A 24,087-nucleotide genomic window follows, 5' to 3' on the forward strand; every position below is an offset into this window, starting at 1 on the left:
GGAATTAGCTTTCTACTACTTTAAATAAGTACTGAAAACAATAAATGAAGTATGTTCTCAGAACTAGCCAAGACATAAGACTGCTCCTAAGTGTGTACTTTAATTACAACTGCTAGTCTGTGGTGCACTGTTCGTCTGTTTAAGTTCAGCTGTAACTGTCTATGCAGCATTCGCACTAGTTGTATCAAACACAAAACCTCCTGTTAATTAATCTCTTAATGTCTGCTTGTGTCTGTGTATGTGCGAATGGATATGTGTGTGTGTGCGAGTGTATACCCGTCCTTTTTTCCCCTAAGGTAAGTCTTTCCGCTCCCGGGATTGGAATGACTCCTTACCCTCTCCCTTAAAACCCACATCCTTTCGTCTTTCCCTCTCCTTCCCTCTTTCATGACGAAGCAGCCATTGGTTGCGAAAGCTAGAATTTTGTGTGTATGTTTGTGTTTGTTTGTGTGTCTATCGACCTGCCAGCACTTTCGTTTAGTAAGTCACATCATCTTTGTTTTTAGATATATTAATCTCAGTACAGTTACACTTGCCAAAAATACTACACTGTTCATTAGTTAATTTCTAAGTGATTTCTGTGTAATATGACATTTCAAGCTATGGCATTTTGTAAGAAATGCCTGTTTCACTTCCTCAAAATAACTTATATGAACAGTCATCCAAATAAGATATCACAAAAATTTTCACTTTTGACTATCCACCATCTCTCTGTTCTCATCAAAATGCATTTTAGCAACTTTCTAATGAAATCATTGGACTCCCTGCATACACAACAGTATGCACTAGTGCCTAGATTGTGACTCCTAATATGTTTGGCTGTGGCATATGTCTCCTGTCCTGCCTCCACAATGTGTGAGAGCCCTCTTCTCTGGTTGGCTGATTCCAGTTATAGCCAGTGAGAATTGTACATGTTGTCACATACACTGAAGAGCCAAAGAAAATGGTACACCTGCCTAATATTGTGTCGAGTCCCTGCGAGCAAAGAGAAGTACTGCAACACAATGTGGCATGGACTCGACTAATGTCTGAAGTAGTGTGGGAGGGAACTGACACCGTGAATCCTGCAATGCTGTCCATAAATCCGTAAGAGTACGAGGGGGTGGAGATCTCTTCTGAACAGCATGTTGCAAGACATTCCAGGTATGCTCAATAACATTCATGTTTTGGGGAGTTTGGTGGGCAGTGGAAGTGTTTATACCCAGAAGAGTGTTCCTGGAGCAACTCTGTAGCAATTCTGGATGTGTGTGGTGTTGCATTATGCTTCTGGGATTTCCCAAGTCCATCGCAATGCACTATGGACATGAATGGACGCAGGTGATCAGACAGGATGCTTACATACATGTCACCCATCAGAGTTGTATCTAGACATGTCAAGGGTCCTATATCACTCCAACTGCACAGCCCCACATTATTACAGAGCCTGCACCAGTTGAACAGTCCCCTGCCGACACGTAGGGTCCATGGATTCACAAGGTTGTCTCCATACCCATACACATTCATCCATTCGATGCAATTTGAAATGAGACTCGTCCAACCAGGCAATATGTTTCCATTCATCAAGAGTCCAAAGCAGGTGTTGATGGGCCCAGGCAAGGCGTAAAGCTTTTTGTCGTGCAGTCATCGAGGACACATGAGTGGGCCTCTGACTCTGAAAGCCCATATCGATGATGTTTTGTTGAATTGTTCACAGACTGACACATGTTGATGGCCAGCATTGAAATCTGCAGCAATTTGCAGAAGGGTTGCACTTCTGTCATTGTGAATGATTCTCTTCAGTCGTCATTGGTCCCATTCTTGTAGGATCTTTTTCCAGCCACAGCGATGTTGGGGATTTGATATTTTACCGGATTGCTGGTGTTCACGGTACACTCGTGAAATGGTCGTACAGGAAAATCCCCACTTCATTGCTACCTTGGAGATGCTGTCTCATCACTGGTGCACTGACTATAACACCAAACTCAGTTGTATCTTGATAAGCTGCCACTGTAGCAGTAGTAAACAACCTAACAACAGAGCCAGACTCTTTTTGTCTTATATAGATGTTGCCGACTGCACAGCCATATTCTGCCTGTTCAAAGATGCATGACTATACCAGTTTCTTTGGTACTTCAATGCAATTTCGAAAATCCCCTAACTAACCCACCATAGTTCTTAAATGTAATTTGTGTTAATTTTCAGAACATTGTTTGCAAAATACCAGATGAACTTCAAATCAGAATCACTTATTCATCTCATGGACCAGCATAAACTTATAGCTTCTCCAACATAATTAACAGCTGTTTTCAGATTTTTCCTTTACATTGTGCAGGTGACCTCCTGCACTAGAGCACATTATTTCACACAGTCAAACATTCATAACTACCCTTAACTTTTAAGATTTCTACCTCACATATGGTTTCCATTCACTCCACACACATTCTCATAACATGCAAACTTTGATTTGTTTTTAATTACAGAAAATTATGTTTTTTAATGAAATTACTGTATCTCCAAAATTGTGAAAGATATTGTCTTGAAACATATATTATGAACTTATAATTCTATGTGTGCGATGTACCTTCACTGACGATGTGCATAATTGCAGAGATCGTGCCTCCATAGAGTTCACAGGCCCACTTATAGAGGCCTCTTGGGTTGACCCCCATTCTATACCCTGTTTTACTGCTGTCCATTCAATGTGTTCAGTGCAGTGCACAACCTGTATTTTACATGTTGCTCTATGAAGTACTATGTCCCATAAATTGTGTTTGTTTTTGCTGTAGTGAACTTTGCGATGAAAGAAGATTATGTTTTCTCCGTTGGTGTCAGTGCTAAATCACCTGACAAATCTCAGCGGACAAAATACTCCAAATGCCCAGCAGCAAGCTTTCATGGAACAACAGCAGGCTCTCACCACCGCTCCGTCAGGTGGCCTCTGCATATTCACAGCAGGTTTCTCTCATGTCAGTGCAACTGTCACCCTTTCCAGCATATGATGAACTGGTTGAACATTGGGACTCCTATGAGACACTGTTACATCAGCATTTTCAGGTTCTTCATATGGGCAATGCAAACCTGTATAGGGCTTTCTTTCTTTCTTGGCATTCACCTTGCATTTATCAGCTGTTGTGTCAATTTGTGCCTCTGCAAAGCCCAGCCAGCTTATCATTTCATGAACTGTGTAAGCTTCTCTCACCCTATTACTGTGACAGTATGCATGTTATTGCAATGCGTGTAGAATTTTGTCAATGCCAGAAATGCCCAAACCAGTCTTACAAAGCCAGGGCTGCAAAATTATGCAGGTTGAGCCATCATGGTAAATTGTCACAAGAATCCATATGAAATCCTCCATCGATCACATGGTGTGTGATGTTGCTATTCATCTGGCCTGGATAGGGAAGTTTGCGAGAAAATGCTTCAGTGTGAGAATCGGACACTTAACGGATGTGCTCAATATAACATAGTCCTTTGAGGTGTCATGGGCTGCAGGGAATCACACCATTGCCTGGGGTAGGTATCAGGAGTTGCTCAGTCAACCCCAGTTAGACATGCTGCAATTGTTCAGGATGATGGGGGAGCCACTGTGGCAGTACAACTATTGACTCAGTGTTGCACGGGCGATGTCAGTTACGACCACAGCAGCAGCAGGCCGCATCACAACAATGGCCACATGTCCCCCTTCCACCTGTCCTGTATTGCTTCGTCCAGTACAAACATGCTGCATGCCGTAAGCTGGGCTGTTTGCACCAAGTGTCAAAAGAAGGGCCACATTGCGTTGATGTGTAACTCGTCTTCAAACATGATGGACACGGTAGTACTGATGGACATAAACTGTATCTCTGCAATGGCTGTTTATGTGAACAAATTGTTTATTGACTTGCATGTGCTTAATAAACCGCTAAAAATGCAAGAGTACACAGGATCTGCAGTGATTTTAGTAAACACACAAATGTACATGGACCCGGGCTCCCCTCACCTCGCGTAAATTAATACACTACAATAAACAGCAGATTCTGGTCCTGCACCAGTTCTCCACTCCTGTCTCTTAAAAATCTTTTGTTCATCCTCTCACCTTACTTGTTGTGGATCATCTGTTTCTATATTGCCAGTAAGGTTAATTTAGCATCAGATCAAGTTCCATATCAGGAACTGAAGTCCCTCTGCTGTGAGTTTTTGTCTCGGCTTTTCTCTGGGCTCAGTTGTGCTAATGGTTTTCGGACCCACATTACCACAAAAGAGTATGCCTGCCCTCGTTTTTTTCCAGCGCAGCAGGTGCCCGTCACATTTCATAACTACGTCAAGGCCGAATTAGACCATTTCACATCGCTCAGTGTCATTCGGCCTACTTCTTCCACCGAATGGGCAACACCACTCGTTATCGTTACAAAGTCGATGGGTAAGCTTCGCCTCTGTGGTGACTTCATTGTCACAGTTAATGTACAGTCCATGAGAGATACATACCCTTTGCCCTGCTCTGACGAGTTGCTCACAAAATTACAACAGAGGCAACCTTAGCAATCACTGATCACTGTTTTCCCTTTTGCTGTCTGCAAATCTCGAGTGCAATCTTACCAAATCTCAATTTTTTCAGCCGTCAATTGAATACCTAGTTTTGAGGGTTCTCACACAGGGGTCAAACTGTTGCATCACCGTGTTGACTCAATAGCAGCTTTGCCACGGCCAAACTCTATTAAGGAACTGCAGGCATTTCTAGGTAAAACTGCACACTACCATAAGTTTTTGCTGGACGCACCCACTGTTGCTCAGCATCTGCATGTGCTTTTGCATAAAAACGTGCCTTTCTTCTGATTCACAGCTTGTGACCGAGTGTTCACTTCTGTTTAAATCTAAGCTTCAATCTGCCCCACGTCTGGTCACTTTTCAGCCATATCAGCACCTCGAGTAGGCCACAGATGCCTCTCAGCATGGTCTTGGCACAGTGTTGGTGCACAAATGCTCAGTTGTGTCTGAACAACTCATTGCTTATGCTTCTAAGACTTTAACTTCCATTCAGCAGTGGTATTCTTAGGTTGAAGAGGCTTTAGAAGTTGTGTATGCCCTCAAGAAATTTCACATCTTGCTGGTTCTAAGTTCCATTTAATCACAGATAACAAGCTGTTAGTTGCTCTTTTACTAACCCTTCGATTTCTGTGCTGGACATGACAGCACATCATTTGCAATGGTGGGCTCTCTTCATCTCCCGTTATCATTCTCAGATCAATTACCAGCCAATGGCGCAATACGTCAATGCCGATGCCTTATCTCTCCTTCCTATCGAGCCAGACCTGAAATTAGATGAGGACGAGCTGCTTCGTTTCTATTTATACACTGAGAACCAGAACGTGATCAATAGTTTTCCCATCACTTGTGCCACGATAGCTCTGGGCAGTGCCTCGGATCCCTTACTTCTCCCTCCAGCACTGCCTGGGTTGTTTTGTTATCTGTGGAGGACGTTGCTCCCCGGGTTGTGATTCCTGCCTCCTTATGCCGTAATGTACTGCAACTTCTGCATGTCGGTCACTGGGGGACCTCTCACACCAAAGATTAAGCCTACTTCCAGGCATAGATGGGGACAATATGTGGCTTATTGCAGCTTGCACTCAATGTGTTCAGCAACAGACAGCCCTGCGGGTGTCTTTTTCCCCCTGGCTGTAACTGCAGCACCTGTGGGAGCATCTACATGTCGATTTAGTGGGGCCCTTCCTAAATCGGTATTGGCTCATTGTAGTGGACATCTATTCCAAGTTCCCCTGCACAGTGTGTTGTCTGTCCACATCCGCAATGGCCACAATCTCGGCCCTGTCTAAGATTTTTGCAATTGAGGGACTTCCTGAAAATTGTCCCCAGTTTGTTTCTCGAGAATTTGCTTCCTTTAGTCAAGCTGCTGGTGTTCACCATCTGACAGCTCCTGCATTTCATCCTCAGTCTAATGGTGAAACCGAGTGCTCGGTTCAGACATTTAAAACTCAGATGCGGACCTATGTATCCGGCAGGTCCCCGAAAGCTACTGTTACACTCTGGTGGGGGACAGGAGCCTAGTGGAGCTGTTCCATTGACGTTAACCACAGACCCTCCTTCACCGGCTCCATCCGATGCCGTGTCTGCCAGCGTTGCCAGCTCCACGACGGCCAGGTGCGCCTGCCTGAGCACCCAGTTTTGGCTGCCAGCTAAACTGGGTTTCCACCACCATTGAGCATCACTGGGGCTGGCGCCTGTACATAGTCCACACTCCAGATGGGCAGGCTTCTTGTCATTTTGAGCAGCTGCAGTTCAGGAGCCCCCACCAATGCCTTTTCCCATGTCGCAAATGTCCAGTTCGTGCCTCTGTGGGGGTTGCCGTATGGGGTTCTGGCCTCAGCCGCCGCTATGGGGACACAATTCCCAGTCCTACCATATGGTCTCCCATGAGAGGGGGGGGGGGGGACAGCACACCAGACGATCCCCTCATCACTTATGCCCCTCCTCACCTGTGCCTGCCCATCACATGCTGCAGCAGCCACTGTTGGACTATGAAATGGACATCAGCACTTAACTGAAATTGATAAAGGTGTAATCAGAGGCTGGCATATGATATAGCATCTCGCTACATGCTCACCACCACCCACATTGCATAGCTGAGAACCAGACATCTGAGGCCTTCTCCATACAGGATCTGCACAGCCACAAGACTGCCTCTAAGATTGATCTCCATGTTACTACACCTCACTTTGTTAGATTGAAAGCACACTTTCAATTCCCACATTTGATCACTCTTTTGCAACTTTGGTGTGCACACATTTAAGGAAGTTAATATGTTAAGAAAGAACCTGCTGCACAGAATGAGAAGTTGTTAATTCATTATTATAGAGATTGACATGAAACAGATAACATAAGGAACACAAAACAGCTAGTTGGTAGTATTAAGTTCCAGAAGGTAAATAAAGTCAAATGCTGCACTAGCTACACACATACATACTCATATCTCAGTATACTGATATTTCAGATGCCGTATGTCCTTCTCACATCTAACTAATGTATGTTTACTCAACTGTTCAAGTGTCAGGTTCAATTTTGTTTATATAACAATATGAAAATGAATTATTTCATCAAAATGTAATGCCAAAATTATATTTAATGATATAAAGCATTGTCACAATAGTGTCTGGAGCTTAACCAAGGACAGTTGAGTTCCTGCCATTCCTAAAATGGTGGAGAGGGGTCATTTTGGACCTGCATAAAATGTTTTCATATTTGACTTAAACAAGTATTTCCTTACAGTGTATGTTAATTGCTACCCTTTTGTATGTTAATCCATACCAAATGGTTCAAATGGCTCTGAGCACTATGGGACTCAACTGCTGAGGTCATTAGTCCCCTAGAACTTAGAACTAGTTAAACCTAACTAACCTAAGGACATCACAAACATCCATGCCCGAGGCAGGATTCGAACCTGCGACCGTAGCGGTCTTGCGGTTCCAGACTGCAGCGCCTTTAACCGCACTTAATCCATACCTTTTTGCAAGTTATAACAGTAGTAAATGAATGTGATAATTAATAAATTACCTATTTATTTCAACAAAAAACATCTTACCAATTTATCATTGCTCGTGCCAATAAATTTCCTAAAACAGTAGACTACAGTAACTATTTGTAGAACCTTCGAGTCACATTTTGTGTATACGGTGCACATTATACTCACAAGTGTTCTACACATGGCTTTGTTTTCTTTATACTCGACTCACTGGAATCTGCTTGACACACTTATCACAGGTGATTTATGTTAGTCACTGGTCTTGTTGCCTTTGCACCAGCTGGTTTTGCACTTCATCTGCTTTTTAGGTAATATTGATCCTGTATCCTCTTCTTTTGTCCTTCTCTGTTGTCCTTTTGTTTCCTTGGGTTTGTTCACCAGTTGAAATATGAACTTCTTCCTCTACAGTATCTTGTTAGTTAAAATTATGCAGATACCAATGTATTTATTGCTGCCATCTTCAAGATATTGTAAAAGATATCCATTGTACCTTTGCAGTACATTTGTGGACTATCTTCTCAACTATATCCACACCGTACTTTGTTAATTATAGAATCTTACATCTTCAGGTTTCTTCTTTCCTTCTTTGCTTATTGCTACTTCAGCATGCAGTGTACTCAGAAGAATTACATTTTTATTCTTCTTTTCTTGGTATACAGTCATGGTACAGTGTCTATTGCCAGTCTGGCACAGGATGTTGATGGAGTGTATTTCAACTTTTTGCTTCTTTACCTCATGAGGGTTTTTATGGCTAATCTTGTTCACTGTATCAACTAACAAAGTTTCCTTTTCTTGGAATTTCTTAGGAAGTTCAAGAGATTTGAAGATGTTGTGTGCAACCATGTTTCTTTCTTGATTTAGAAATGGCTCCATGAGATATATAACAGTGTACTCTCCAAACAGTTACTTTTCTCTATGCATGTCCTCTACTTGAGATGTCGGAAAGCATTACATATATACTTCATTGCTACGAGGGTGGTTTTAAAAGTTCTCAGAATCACCACAAGAGTCAGTGCTAGCCCAACGAGTTGTTCACATGACATTCATTGGACTGTTGCCTGTAAACACATGCCACATCAGTGCTCTCGGAAGAGAGCTGTGGTGGTGATGTGGCTCCATTGTTGATCCCGTGTAGTGATTTGTGAAGATGGAAAAAAATCGAGATTCGAGCAGTGATTAAGTACTCCCTAAAGAAAGGTATGAAAGCAAAGGACATTCATGCCAATTTCCAGAATACACTGGGGACTCTGATCCTTCATATTCAACTGTTGCCAAGTGGAAAAATGAATTTAAATTTGGTTAGGAGAGCTTAGATGATGATCTGTGAAGTGGACGGTCAAGATGTGTCACTACTCCAGAAATCATTGCAAAAGTGCACAAAATGGTCATGGAGGATCACCAATTGGAAGTGCGTGAAATTTTGCTTGCCAGATGTCATCTGAAAGTGTATCACATTTTAACTGATGAATTAGAAATGAAAAAATTATCTGCAAGATGAGTGCCGCGACTGTTGATGCTGGATCAGAAATGCATGAGAATGGAAATATCTGAACAGTGTTTGGCCCGTTTTAGTAGAAACGAACAAGATTTTTTGCTCCGGTTTATGACCACAGATGAAACTTGGGTGCACTACTGTATCCCAGAGACACAGCAACAGTCAAAGCAGTGGAAACATGCTGATTCTTCACCACTAAAGAAAGCAAAGACAATTCCTTTGGCGGGAAAGGTCATGGCATCAGTGTTATGGGATGCAATGGGGATTATGTTTGTAGATAATCTCCCCATTGGGCAAACAATTACTGGAGAATACTTTGCTAACCTCCTGGACAAATTTCAACAAAAGATATGCAAAAAAGGCCAAGTTTAGCAAGAAAGAATGTCATCTTCCATCAAGACAATGTGCGCCCATACACGTGCCATCGTCATTGCAAAATTACAGGAACTAAGGTATGAATTGTTGCAACACCCACCTTATTCACATGATATGGCTCTGTCAGACTTCATCCCTTTCCAAAACTGAAAACTTTTCTTTGTGGATGAAGATTCACTTCAAACAAAGAATTGATAGCCAGAGTTGACACCTAATTTGCTGGCCTGGAGGAAACTCATTTTTGAGATGGGATCAAGGCATTGGAACATCACTGGACGAAGTGCATTAATCTGCAAGGTGACTACACTGAAAAAAAAAAGTTTCAGTGATTTAAGTACTTTTTTTCTATTCTGTTCCGAGAACTTTTCAAACAACCCTCGTACATTGGCAGTAATCCTGAATTTAAGACTATATCTATAGTTATATTTTCTCCAGGGGTAATTGTCCTCAAACAAAAGTAAATGTGTTGGCTGATAGATGTTCATCTTGGGTTGATTCTTCCTTGAAATGGAGAAAGCTGAGAAGTTCCTGAAACCTGTCCCTTGGCTTAACCTCCCTGATGAAAGTAGGCCTCGAGAAAGTGACCAGACAAGTCCACAGACAAACCTTAAGTGACCTGTTCCTTAAGTGACACAGTCCAATCATTGTTTCTTGGTACTTTTTGAGCAGCTGCTTCTTTGTATTTCTTCATTAGACACAGCGTTGCTTTGTCAAAAATAAGACAGAAAACACAGTTGACAGAGTTGTCTACTTATTGGCAAGCAAAAGTTGTGGGACCTCCTCTCTCCTTTAAATCGTTCTCGTCTGACGTTCTTCCAGAAGATAAAAAATTGGCAGTTTCCCACAAAGTTCCATCCCTAGTAACCATCTTTGAAGAAATGTTTGAATGGGATGGCTGTGATGGATGAGGTGAAGGCTGACATGGATCAGCATCTGAGTCCTCGTCTACTAATCCCTCCTCATTCACAAGCTCTTCATCTTGTCTATGGTACAGTATCCTCATCTTCATCAGTGAAGTCGATCTCCGATTCAGTGTCAGAAAGTAAGAGACATAAAATTTCTTCATCAGAAAGTCCACACTGACGAGATGTCTTCAAAAATGTCTTTCATGGACAAAGAATATTATCTGAATGACACAATATAAACTGTGTCAGACTGAAAATGCATGTGCAAATACACAATAATGACCAGCAGCAACTATTTTGCATGATAGCTGATTGCTGCTACTCCATTGTTGCATTATTTACAGATATTCAGAAGAGAAATTACAGCAATGTCAAATGGATGTTTTGATTGTTTCTAGGTATAGCAAATGAAATATCCAAGAAATTATAAATATTTTGTAAATTCTATTACATCACCATAAGGAGGAGAAAAAATTCTAATAAGTCATATGATTTAATGAACGGAATTAAAAAACTGGATGTCACATTGAAGAAAAATATATGGCAGGGGTCATGTTGACTCCTTCTGCCATTCTAGTGTCAGTACTTTCTAAAGGCATCACCATTAGCCCAAAGTTCAAACAAACTGGAATTATAAAGGACCTTCTTTCCTTTACACATTCTTTGCAGTAACAGTCCACAAGGACAGGGTACCTTGATGTTGAAGATTGACCAACATGAAGCATCACCAAACAAAATTTATAAATATTTCCTTGTGACTCATGAATAATCACACTTGTTTTACAACTGTTGAGAAAAATAAAGAACCTAAATTTATATGTGATTCAAGAGCAGCTCTATTTAATCTATCATACTGTCAACGAAATGAGGTGAGTCGAGGTTATTTTCTTCACTACTGGCAAAGATAACATCTCTGCATCAGTTACTTTGGCACAAGATGCAATGCTAACATTTTAATATTGATTTTGTTCTCATTCATTCATGCACACATTGCGTCTTGTTAATCCTACCATAAAGAAGAACACTCATGGCTGTGGGACAAGTCAAGTTACGTATTAACAGGAGGAAGCAGCCACTCGAGGTACCTTCTGTAAAGTGAACTGAAAACAGCATTAGACTTATGAGAAATTTAAAACCATGATTCCAAATATTGTGATAAACTGTAGGAGTGGCTAATGAAGTTTCCCTTTATTATGATTTCGAATAACAGAGGATTTTTAATTTCCTGCCTGATGCTTATTAGCAACCTGTTACAGACTGTTGCACTAGCATATAAAACTCTTATTCTAAACCCTAGATGAAGAGGCACAGGCTATATGTAAATAATGTTTACTTTTAAGTAAAATAAGGGAAAGGCAACCACCCACCTATAGCAGACTGATGTGTGGTGCATACTTTTATTTGTAATATTGTGGCTGTGAATTTCACAGTTAATCCTAAATTCATTCTCATTAATAAACACAAATACCACTAGAGCAAAAGCCAGAGCTCAAAAGCTAGTGAATGCTCTTTCCTGTTACATATGTGTATGCACCACACATCACTCTGTATAGGTGAATTTCACATATTGTTAAATCCAGGAATTTCTATTACACATTTCCAAATTGACTCCTTTGTTGTATGTAAGTCTGCAGGCTTTCATGGCCATTGTCACTGAAGTTAACATCTTCTGGGTTATTAGGCCAAATTGGAATTATAAAGCACCTCCTTTCCTGTTCTCGTTCTTTGCAGTAACAAACATTTCTTCGCCACACACCTTATTGGAAACAGTCAACCAAAACCCCACATAGAACCTTGATCCAACCTCCCTCCAACAGTGACCCTCCTCCCCTTCCACCTAGTCATCCTCAGGTAATCTTTCAAGATGTCCTCCCTTTTAACCTGGCTTCACCTTCCTTTCATAAATCTCTCCCTACTGAGTCCAACATTACTTCTGTGAAACACACAGCTATCCCTAACCTGAAAACCCATCCAGACCTTATCATCCTTCCTAGGCACAAAAACTACCACTATGGTCACAAATTATAGTGACTACATGGCTGAGGGTCATGACCAACTTTTAGTATCTCTGTATTCAAGCCTTATGTGATCCCATTGCAGAAGTCCAACATGACCTTCAGTGACTCTGTACCAAACTCTGATACCTGAATCCACCTCCCTCCTCACAGAAGCAACCCCTGAATTCCTCCCTTTTACCTCTCCCCAAACTCTACAAACCCAGCCACACCAGTCTCTCTCTACTGGTCGCCCCACTGTGCTGGTTACAGTGCTCCCACAGAATGAACTTCTGACTTTGTTGACCAAATTATTATTCATAATCTCGCATCCTATCTCCAAGACACTGCTGACTTCCTTTGCTGCCTTTTCATAGTTCCTGTCCTGTTACCACAAGACTCCTTGTTGGTCAAGTGGATGTATGACACCAACATCCCCCATGGCACTACCTTTCCCAGTGTCCTCCAGATACAAAACCCACCACTTCTTTCCTAATCCCCCTGGCCAACCACATCCTGACCCACAATTACTTTGCTCTGCCATCAAGTACTCATGTAGCACCAGCCTGTGCCAACTTACTGACGGGCTGCCTGGAGGAATCCTTCCTTTTGAGTCAACACTTAAAACCCCTTGTCTGGTTCAGATTCATTGATGACATTTTCATTATCTTAGGATATAAAATGTAGACTGGCAATGCCAAGGAAATAGTTTCTGAAGAAGAGAAATTTGTTAACATCGAGTATAGATTTAAGTGTCAGGAAGTCGTTTCTGAAAGTATTTGTATGGAGTGTAGCCATGTATGGAAGTGAAACATGGACGATAACCAGTTTGGACAAGAAGAGAATAGAAGCTTTCGAAATGTGGTGCTACAGAAGAATGCTGAAGATAAGGTGGGTAGATCACGTAACTAATGAGGAGGTATTGAATAGGATTGGGGAGAAGAGAAGTTTGTGGCACAACTTGACTAGAAGAAGGGATCGGTTGGTAGGACATGTTTTGAGGCATCAAGGGATCACAAATTTAGCATTGGAGGGCAGGGTGGAGGGTAAAAATCGTAGAGGGAGACCAAGAGATGAATACACTAAGCAGATTCAGAAGGATGTAGGTTGCAGTAGGTACTGGGAGATGAAGAAACTTGCACAGGATAGAGTAGCATGGAGAGCTGCATCAAACCAGTCTCAGGACTGAAGACCACAACATCAACAGTTCACGGCAAGGACAACTTTTGCTCTTTCCTCAACAACAACCTCAACATCTACTCTCAAATCTGCTTCACCTGGTCTCAACTCAAGGCACCTTCTTAGATGTCGATTTCCACATCTTAGATCGCTCCATAAATACATCTGTTCATATCAAGGGCACCAGCCACCAATAGTACTTTGTCTCCGACAGTTGTCACCTATTCCACATAACCACGTCCGCAGTATAAAGCAGAACCTGTCGAAATATACCATTAACCTTGCCAGAGACTTTATTGACAGAAAACATACAATCCAGCTCATGTGTAATCAAATCTCCTGTACTGTATCCTCTGACAGCGTTAGACCTGTTAGTCAACCACCAAACAGCTCTCCTCTGATCACCTGGCCAACCACCAAACAACTCTCCTCTGATCACCTATTATCACCGTGGCCTCGAAAAGCTCAACCACATCCTTCACCAGTGCTTCGACTACCTATTGTCATGCCCTGAGACAAGGGATATCGCACCCATAATCCTACCCCATTTCCCAAAGTAGTGTTCTGCCACCCATCCAATCTACAGGGTATCCTTGTCCCTCTGTATTCCAATCTTGCTCCCAACCCAGTACCCCATAGGTCATTCCCTTGTGGATGACACACGTACAAGACCTGTCCCACAATTTCTGCACTATAAAAGGCAGGGCCACGTGTGAAAGCAGCTATGTTATATATGACTCATTCTCATTAATGTGTCTACCACATCTGTTCGATGTCAATGTGCATTATCCACTCAAAGATGTCAGCACTAGCAGTGGATGGTATATAAAGTGTTTTGGGGAGACTTGGATAACAGTGTAGTAGTTGTCATAATAGGGAACAGAGTAATTTATTTTGTCTCCAAAAGGGCATGATCACTGGCTTCCAGGCACAGGTGGAAGCATTTTTGAAAGGCTAAGTCTGTAAACTGTTCACTTGCTGCAGTGGTTAAAGTATACCATGCAAGGCAAAATAAACTGTAGAGCAACTGATCACCCAGATAAACCAAGGGGCTACCAACAGTGTTTCCTCAATGACCATTCAGTGAACATTACTGTGTATGGGCATTCACAGCAGACACCAAGTGTCTGGTGCCCGGTTCATGCACCCATGCTAAATGCTGTTCATCAATGACAAAAGCTGAACTGAGTGGCGACAGGTGGCCTCTTCATGTGAATCGTGCTTTATGCCCTATTAGACAGATGGCTGTGGGCATGTACTATCATACCTCTGAAAGCATGAGTGGTGACAGGTGGCCTTTTCAGATGAATCATGCTTTATGCCCCATTGGACAGACGGCTGTGGGCACTTACTGTCAAATGTCTGAAAGTGAACACCCTGCAGCTGTTATGCTCCGGGGAATGTTTTTGTGTGATCCCCTGTGTATATCACCATTTGGAAAGGCACGGTGGAACAACACAGGTATGTATCCGTCTTTGGGGACAAAGCCCACCCTTAAACACAGTTTGTGTTTCCTTGGCATGATGGCATCTACTAGCAGCACAATGCAATGTGTCACACAACTAACAGTGTACATGTGTTGTTCAGAGAGCAACAGGATGAATTTGCCAAACTCTCCCGGCCACTGAAATCCCCAGATTTAAACACAGTTGAGACTATGGGATGACCTCGATCGGCCTGTTCGTGCTGTGGTACCTCAATGAGAAATGTAGTGCATCTGGCCACAATACTGGAGCCCGTGTGGCTCACCATCCCTGTCAGTACCTTCGAGGCCCTCAGTGACTCTCTTCCTGCACATCTCACAGTGGTCTGCACTGCAAAAGGCCATTGACAGGTGATCACATTTATGCGACTGGACAACGTATTTCAGTTATGCTGTGCACCATAATGCAAGTACTTTAACAGCTGCTTCACTACATGCATCATTTGGATACTCCCTCCCAGCACTAGTTTCTCTGAACTATACAGGTGGGAAATGTCTCTGCATCAAACCCTGCACAATCCTGCTGGCCTAAACATCCACTAACCTGTTCCCCACTACCTCACCTTACCTTTTCACTTTTTACCTCTGTTGTCATGCACAGCACTCCTTCACTGTCCAGATTGTGTACTGCCTTCTTCCACCATTTCTTTCTCTCTCTCTCTCTCTCTCTCTCTCTCTCTCTCCTCTTTCCCCCTCCCTCCCCCCACCACCCCCCCCACCCTTTCTTTCTGTCTCCCTCTCTTCCCTCCTCCACCTTCCCACCCCTCTTCACTTCCCTCCTCACTCTCTCCACCTTCCTCTATCTCCCTCCTTCCTCTTTCTATACATTTTATATGCTACATCCTCTCAATATTTTTGTGCAGTCACCGAGTCAGCCTCTCACTAACCTGCTACCCCATCCTTCCCTTGTGCATCCTTCCCAATCATCTCCTCACATCCATCAGCCTAGGCAACTGCTCTCAGTAATTAATTATCAGTAATAAGTGATGCCACAGCTGCGGTAGGACACGTTTTGGTGTCTATGTGATTGTGTATGTGAATGTGTGCATTTTCAACTAGAAAAAAAGCCAGAGTTCGAATGTTAGTTAATACTGATTTCTGTTATGCGTGTATTTGCACAGCACATTAGTCTGCTGTAGGTGAAAGGTTGCCTTGCCCTTATTTTACATATTGTTCCATCCAGAAATTTTTATGATAGCTTTAGAAATACTGTTGTTTATATGGTTGCTGAAGAGGCTTGTGAAAGTTGTTGTTGACTTTCATAATATCCTTGCTCAACACTTACATGGAATAAGTACTTTTTTGACCTCAGCTGTGTTGTCTCAGAAGATCATGTCATTGGACAATATTGAGAGAAAGTATAGAAAGCATGCTAGGAATCACATATCCATGACAACAGAGTGAGAGAGATTTGTAAGTGCAAAGTGAGAAGAACTGTGGTCTTTAGTTAAATTATCAATGTGCTGGTGCTACATTGCTTTATTTATTATCTGTCTTGATGGCAATGGACTTCACACATGGGACTTCCTCTAATGTATGCCCATTGATCTCTACTTCTGTTAGCAGCTGTGAGCCTTGAAAATGACAAGGCAAATAGGGGTGGTTTCTAGTGAATTTACCCCACCACATTCATGTAAGTTATTCAAGCAGAGAAAATGTATTTCCAGTGCACATGTGAAATCTGTTGAATGATCACTGAAATGAAGGAGTAAGTGTTTAGCAAGGTAAGTTAGACTTCAGCATCCTACTGACTTCTGTGTCATTAGAGATGAAACACTAAATTGGTAACACACATTTGGTGAATGAAATTTGCCATTATCTTTCTGGAGGAATCATACACAGTGATATAGGGAAGCCACAGAAAACCTTATCAGGATTTGAAATCCACTCTTCCTTAATAAAATTTCATTGCATAGTATTAAACTTCACCAGCTCACACCCTGTGATATACATCATACAATGGCATGCAAAACTTAATGACAAAAGTAACTTTGGCATGATGTGTCACTGCCAAGTAACGTGTCTCAATGAAACTTGAATCACACATAGAAAGAGCTGCTGCACTATAATACAGAAGGTAACTGAAAGAAATATACAGTGAGATGAACAGTAATGACATCTCTACTTGAAGACAATAATTACACTGACATCACTGCAATCCATGATGGTCCACTGGGCATTACAAAAGGCGAGACATGCTTCTAAACAGGGCATGTGATCACCATGCTCCCATGTTGCAATATGTCTCCCTAAGGTGCTACCATAGCTGGTCAATTGGATTTATGTCAGTGGAATGGGCAGACCAGCCCAATCGCCGAATATCCTCCTGTTCCAAGAGCTGCTCCACCAGTGCTGCTCAATGCGGTTGCATAATGTCATCCCTAAAAATGAAATTGGGGCCAAATCCACCCCTCAAAAGACACATGTGGGGAATGATTACCGTGTCAGATTAATGTTGTCCAGTGAGAGTACCATTTTCAAAGATATGTGTACCAACACGTCCCTTCAACATTATACCTCCCCACATCAACACCTGGACAATCAAAATGATCAACTTCAACAATGGTGGACATACCCTCATATGGCAGGAGGTGGGAACACGTAATGCCCTCAGGAGCATTGTCAAACATGATGGTTTTGGTGGTCCGGGTGTTGCAGTGTGGGGAGGCATAATGTTGCATGGGTGCACTGATCTCCAAATCTTTGAACCCTGTACACTCACTGTTCAACGTTATTGTGACACTGTACTTCTTTCCCATGTTCATCTTTTCAGGGGTGTGCATTTGGCTCTGATTTCAGTTGTGTAGATAACAATGCACGACCACATCAAACAGCGCAGGTGAAGCAGCTCTTGGAATGAGAAGTTATTTGGAAAATGGACTGACCTGCCAGTTCCCCCAACTTAAATATCACTGACTACATGTGGGATGTGTTGGGGAAACGTACTTTCCACATGCACCAACTACCACCCGACAACGGTCAATCACTCTGATGGAGGTACAGAATGCCCTATCACAAGAATTTGTGACAAACTATGTGGCCAGCATGAGAGCATGTCACAGACCAAACTTTGCCTTCCGTGTGGATCACACATCCACCTTCTATAATGTCTAGGGGACCAAAATGAACCATGGTGTCTGTTAGTTTTATTGGCTATTTCTTTCACTTGCCTTCTGTGCTTTACTGTAACAGTTCTTTCTATGTGTTCCAAGTTTCATCAAGCTATGTGACTTGGCAGGGAAACAACATCATGAAATAGTTACTTTCGCCTTCAAGTTTTGCACACCAGTGTGGTATGTAAGAAATGTAATCTGTTATTTTTAATTTTCCATTTGTACTCACTGTTGAAATATTTCTTGCAAAATGCTATTAGAATAGCTGAAACGCACATTTTAATTAAAACACCTAATTCAGCTGGAAAACTACGAAGGGCGTTCAATAAGTAATGCAAGGCATTTTTTGCTCGGCCATTTTTGGTTGAAAAAATGTTGAATTTGTTACGGAACATCATGGAATATTCCTGCTTCAACTGCTGTAAGTATTATGAAATCCTGATAGATAGCACCACTATACATACCTTTCGAAATGGTGTTTGTAACAGAAGTGTGTTGCAAGCAGAGAGTTGTCATTGAGTTTCTTTTGGCAGCAAAATAGAGCATTGCAGATAATTGCTTGCAGAATGTCTACGGCAGGGCTTACCAACCTTCTCAGCTGGCGGACCCCTTCTTCAGTCGAAAATCCACGGCGGACGAAACTCATGGGAACTGAAATCTTCTTAATGCAAGTGCCATGTTCCCAATGACCCCCAACCCCCAAAATATCAATAGTATTTGGTTTGGAGATGAATGCAAACAACGTGAAATTAACGATCCAATTTGAATACCCACTGTATCCAGACACTTACTAGTGGATTTACTCTCTTTATTCAACACACTATGGCCTGATTAAAATTACTTGGTAATTGACATTTCACACGTTGGAGCTGCCCCTTCCTCCAAGAGCAATCAACGTCACATCCAAACTGTTCGCTGTTGATAAACTGCCGCTTGTGGTCTGTTCACTTCCACTGTTTGGCTACTGTTGTGTAAGGAGCATGCATATTTCGTAACAGTCATATGTGTGTGTGTGTGTGTGTGTGTGTGTGTGTGTGTGTGTGTGTGTGTGTGTGTGGTTTTTCGTGAAATCCGAAGAAAAATGTTCAAATGTATGTAAAGTCTATGGGACTTAACTGCTGAGGTCATCAGTCGCTAGTCTTACACACTATTAACCTAAGTTTAACTTGCGCTAAGGACAAAACACACACACACACACACACACACACACACACACACACACACACACCTGCCCGAGGGAGGACTCGAAGCTCCGGCAGGAGCGGCCGCGCAATCCACGATGACATGGTGCCTTAGAATGCGCGGCCATTCCGCGTGGCTGTGAAGAAAAGAGGCAGACCCATGATTCAGGATAAAAACACATCACGAAAGAAAAGAGGCCAAGGTATTGCCTTTAAAGGACTATTGTGACATCTGTTGTGCAATGTGTGCAAATACATTCACCCAGTTTACATGCATTTCCAAAACTGGATTTCATAAGCCGATGTCCCAGTTCCGCTTTTGGTTGGTCAGGTAAACACTTCAAAATCGATTGTGGAAATCTGCTTTTATAAAGCCGTTTTCCAGTTCCACAATCGATTTTCGTGCCCATGTAAACAGCTCGGAAAATCTAGTTATTTTTACATTTCTGCATATCTACTGAACAGCAGCTGTCAGTCCATAGTCGGCAGCTAGCAGGCAGCGTTGCAACAGTGTACTGTCAGTTGGTAGCTGGCAACTGGCAGGCAGCATGGCAACAGTTTAGCCACAGCTGACAACTTCAACTACTACTTGGACACTATATCGTGACAGTCAGCCTCGACTGTAAGCAAATTAGGGAAACAAACAAACAGACTCTCTTATTTCTGTGTAAGAAGAACAAAGTATTTCACAGAAAATAAGACTTTTTCCTGAAAGGAAACAATTCTGGCAGAGGAGGTTTACCTTTTACAAGGTGGCACGTGAAAAGTCCTCATTTGTTTATGCTCACAGCCAGTTGCCACAATATAGTGTCAGAGTAATAGCAAGTAATTGTAACTTAAGTATAGGCACACCATATTTTTAACTGAGAGGACGGAATATATTATAAAGAAAAGAAATTAGCTTTAGAGATCATTTTAATTTTTGTAACAAAAATATCAATGCCAACAGAATTCAATTAATAATTATTTTGTAAATGATAGAAGACAAAAACAAAATTCCTACAGAGTTATAGTTCAGGTAAGCTCACTGAGCATCTATGAAGAAAAATGCTTTCTTCTTTACTATAGATGAAGCTGTAGGAATAATAATGGAATCCTAATGTGATGGTTGAGGGTGCTTCTGCTGACACAATTTTGAAAAGTTGGCTGCAGTTCTTGACAACTGGAGACGGATGTCTGGTTCTGCGTCTAGACAGCTTCGGTACTTATTTTTTTGGGCAGCATAGATCGAGAATTCCATAAACAACTCATAATCATTTGATGATAGAATGTTCGGCTTTTTGGATACAGTGAATGGGTTAACCACCCATTGGTATTTCTGCAGCTTCTCATCTTCAGCTGATGGGAAATAATGCTCCAACAATGACGTCAAGCTTCGGAGATGTTCCAGGATTTGTTGTTGTTGTGTTGTTGTGGTCTTCAGTCCTGAGACTGGTTTGATGCAGCTCTCCATGCTACTCTATCCTGTGCAAGCTTTTTCATCTCCCAGTACCTACTGCAACCTACATCCTTCTGAATCTGCTTAGTGTATTCATCTCTTGGTCTCCCTCTACGATTTTTACCCTCCACGCTGCCCTCCAATACTAAATTGGTGATCCCTTGATGCCTCAGAACATGTCCTACCAACCGATCCCTTCTTCTGGTCAAGTTGTGCCACAAACTTCTCTTCTCCCCAATTCTATTCAATACTTCCTCATTAGTTATGTGATCTACCCATCTAATCTTCAGCATTCTTCTGTAGCACCACATTTCAAAAGCTTCTATTCTCTTCTTGTCCAAACTATTTATCGTCCATGTTTCACTTCCATACATGGCTACACTCCATACGAATACTTTCAGGAATGACTTCCTGACACTTAAATCTATACTCGATGTTAACAAATTTCTCTTCTTCAGAAACGCTTTCCTTGCCATTGCCAGCCTACATTTTATATCCTCTCTACTTCGACCATCATCAGTTATTTTGCTCCCCAAATAGCAGAACTCCTTTACTACTTTAAGTGCCTCATTTCCTAATCTAATTCCCTCAGCATCACCCGACTTAATTAGACTACATTCCATTATCCTTGTTTTGCTTTTGTTGATGTTCATCTTATATCCTCCTTTCAAGACACTGTCCATTCCATTCAATTGCTCTTCCAAGTCCTTTGCTGTCTCTGACAGAATTACAATGTCATCGGCGAACCTCAAAGTTTTTATTTCTTCTCCATGAATTTTAATACCTACTCCGAATTTTTCTTTTGTTTCCTTTACTGCTTGCTCAATATACAGATTGAACAACATCGGGGAGAGGCTACAACCCTGTCTTACTCCCTTCCCAACCACTGCTTCCCTTTCATGTCCCTCGACTCTTATAACTGCCATCTGGTTTCTGTACAAATTGTAAATAGCCTTTCGCTCCCTGTATTTTACCCCTGCCACCTTTAGAATTTGAAAGAGAGTATTCCAGTCAACATTGTCAAAAGCTTTCTCTAAGTCTACAAATGCTAGAAACGTAGGTTTGCCTTTCCTTAATCTTTCTTCTAAGATAAGTCGTAAGGTCAGTATTGCCTCACGTGTTCCAGTGTTTCTACGGAATCCAAACTGATCTTCCCCGAGGTTGGCTTCTACTAGTTTTTCCATTCGTCTGTAAAGAATTCGTGTTAGTATTTTGCAGCTGTGACTTATTAAGCTGATAGTTCGGTAATTTTCACATCTGTCAACACCTGCTTTCTTTGGGATTGGAATTATTATATTCTTCTTGAAGTCTGAGGGTATTTCGCCTGTTTCATACATCTTGCTCACCAGATGGTAGAGTTTTGTCAGGACTGGCTCTCCCACGGCCGTCAGTAGTTCCAATGGAATATTGTCTACTCCGGGGGCCTTGTTTCGACTCAGGTCTTTCAGTGCTCTGTCAAACTCTTCACGCAGCATCATATCTCCCATTTCATCTTCATCTACATCCTCTTCCATTTCCATAATATTGTCCTCAAGTACATCGCCCTTGTATAGACCCTCTATATACTCCTTCCACCTTTCTGCTTTCCCTTCTTTGCTTAGAACTGGGTTTCCATCTGAGCTCTTGATATTCATACAAGTCGTTCTCTTATCTCCAAAGGCCTCTTTAATTTTCCTGTAGGCGGTATCTATCTTACCCCTAGTGAGATAGGCCTCTACATCCTTACATTTGTCCTCTAGCCATCCCTGCTTAGCCATTTTGCACTTCCTGTCGATCTCATTTTTGAGACGTTTGTATTCCTTTTTGCCTGTTTCACTTACTGCATTTTTATATTTTCTCCTTTCATCAATTAAATTCAGTATTTCTTCTGTTACCCAAGGATTTCTACTAGCCCTCGTCTTTTTACCTACTTGATCCTCTGCTGCCTTCACTACTTCATCCCTCAAAGCTACCCATTCTTCTTCTACTGTATTTATTTCCCCCATTCCTGTCAATTGCCCCCTTATGCTCTCCCTGAATCTCTGTACAACCTCTGGTTCTTTTAGTTTATCCAGGTCCCATCTCCTTAAATTCCCACCTTTTTGCAGTTTCTTCAGTTTTAATCTACAGGTCATAACCAATAGATTGTGGTCAGAGTCCACATCTGCCCCTGGAAATGTCTTACAATTTAAAACCTGGTTCCTAAATCTCTGTCTTACCATTATATAATCTATCTGATACCTTTTAGTATCTCCAGGGTTCTTCCATGTATACAACCTTCTTTCATGATTCTTAAACCAAGTGTTAGTTATGATTATGTTGTGCTCTGTGCAAAATTCTACAAGGCGGCTTCCTCTTTCATTTCTGTCCCCCAATCCATATTCACCTACTATGTTTCCTTCTCTCCCTTTTCCTACACTCGAATTCCAGTCACCCATGACTATTAAATTTTCGTCTCCCTTCACAATCTGAATAATTTCTTTTATTTCATCATACATTTCTTCAATTTCTTCGTCATCTGCAGAGCTAGTTGGCATATAAACTTGTACTACTGTAGTAGGTGTGGGCTTCGTATCTATCTTGGCCACAATAATGCGTTCACTATGCTGTTTGTAGTAGCTTACCCGCATTCCTATTTTCCTATTCATTATTAAACCTACTCCTGCATTACCCCTATTTGATTTTGTGTTTATAACCCTGTAGTCACCTGACCAGAAGTCTTGTTCCTCCTGCCACCGAACTTCACTAATTCCCACTATATCTAACTTCAACCTATCCATTTCCCTTTTTAAATTTTCTAACCTACCTGCCCGATTAAGGGATCTGACATTCCACGCTCCGATCCGTAGAACGCCAGTTTTCTTTCTCCTGATAACGACATCCTCTTGAGTAGTCCCCGCCCGGAGATCCGAATGGGGGACTATTTTACCTCCGGAATATTTTACCCAAGAGGACGCCATCATCATGTAATCATACAGTAAAGCTGCATGCCCTCGGGAAAAATTACGGCTGTAGTTTCCCCTTGCTTTCAGCCGTTCGCAGTACCAGCACAGCAAGGCCGTTTTGGTTATTGTTACAAGGCCAGATCAGTCAATCATCCAGACTGTTGCCCTTGCAACTACTGAAAAGGCTGCTGCCCCTCTTCAGGAACCACACGTTTGTCTGGCCTCTCAACAGATACCCCTCCGTTGTGGTTGCACCTACGGTACGGCTATCTGTATCGCTGAGGCACGCAAGCCTCCCCACCAACGGCAAGGTCCATGGTTCATGGGGGGGTTCCAGGATTTGATGAAACAAATTCTTCCCAAGTGCCAATGTTTTGTTTTTCAAAAACTCCTTGAGGAGAGGAAAACACTCAACCTCCCCCTCCTTGACACTCTCTGCCCAAAAATTGATTTTCCTCTTGAATGCTCGAACTATGTCGATAGCAGTGACCTTTGTTTCACTTTGCCC

General features: G+C 42.1%; 1 protein-coding gene across 1 annotated transcript in view; it reads left to right on the forward strand.

The window, feature by feature from the left end:
- The window catches only part of LOC124804990, a 358,660-nt gene that overhangs the window by 300,137 nt on the left and 34,436 nt on the right, over positions 1-24,087 (forward strand). The window lies entirely within an intron of this gene.

Source organism: Schistocerca piceifrons, chromosome 7, assembly GCF_021461385.2.
Source record: "Schistocerca piceifrons isolate TAMUIC-IGC-003096 chromosome 7, iqSchPice1.1, whole genome shotgun sequence".
NCBI classification, from domain to species: Eukaryota; Metazoa; Arthropoda; class Insecta; order Orthoptera; family Acrididae; genus Schistocerca; species Schistocerca piceifrons.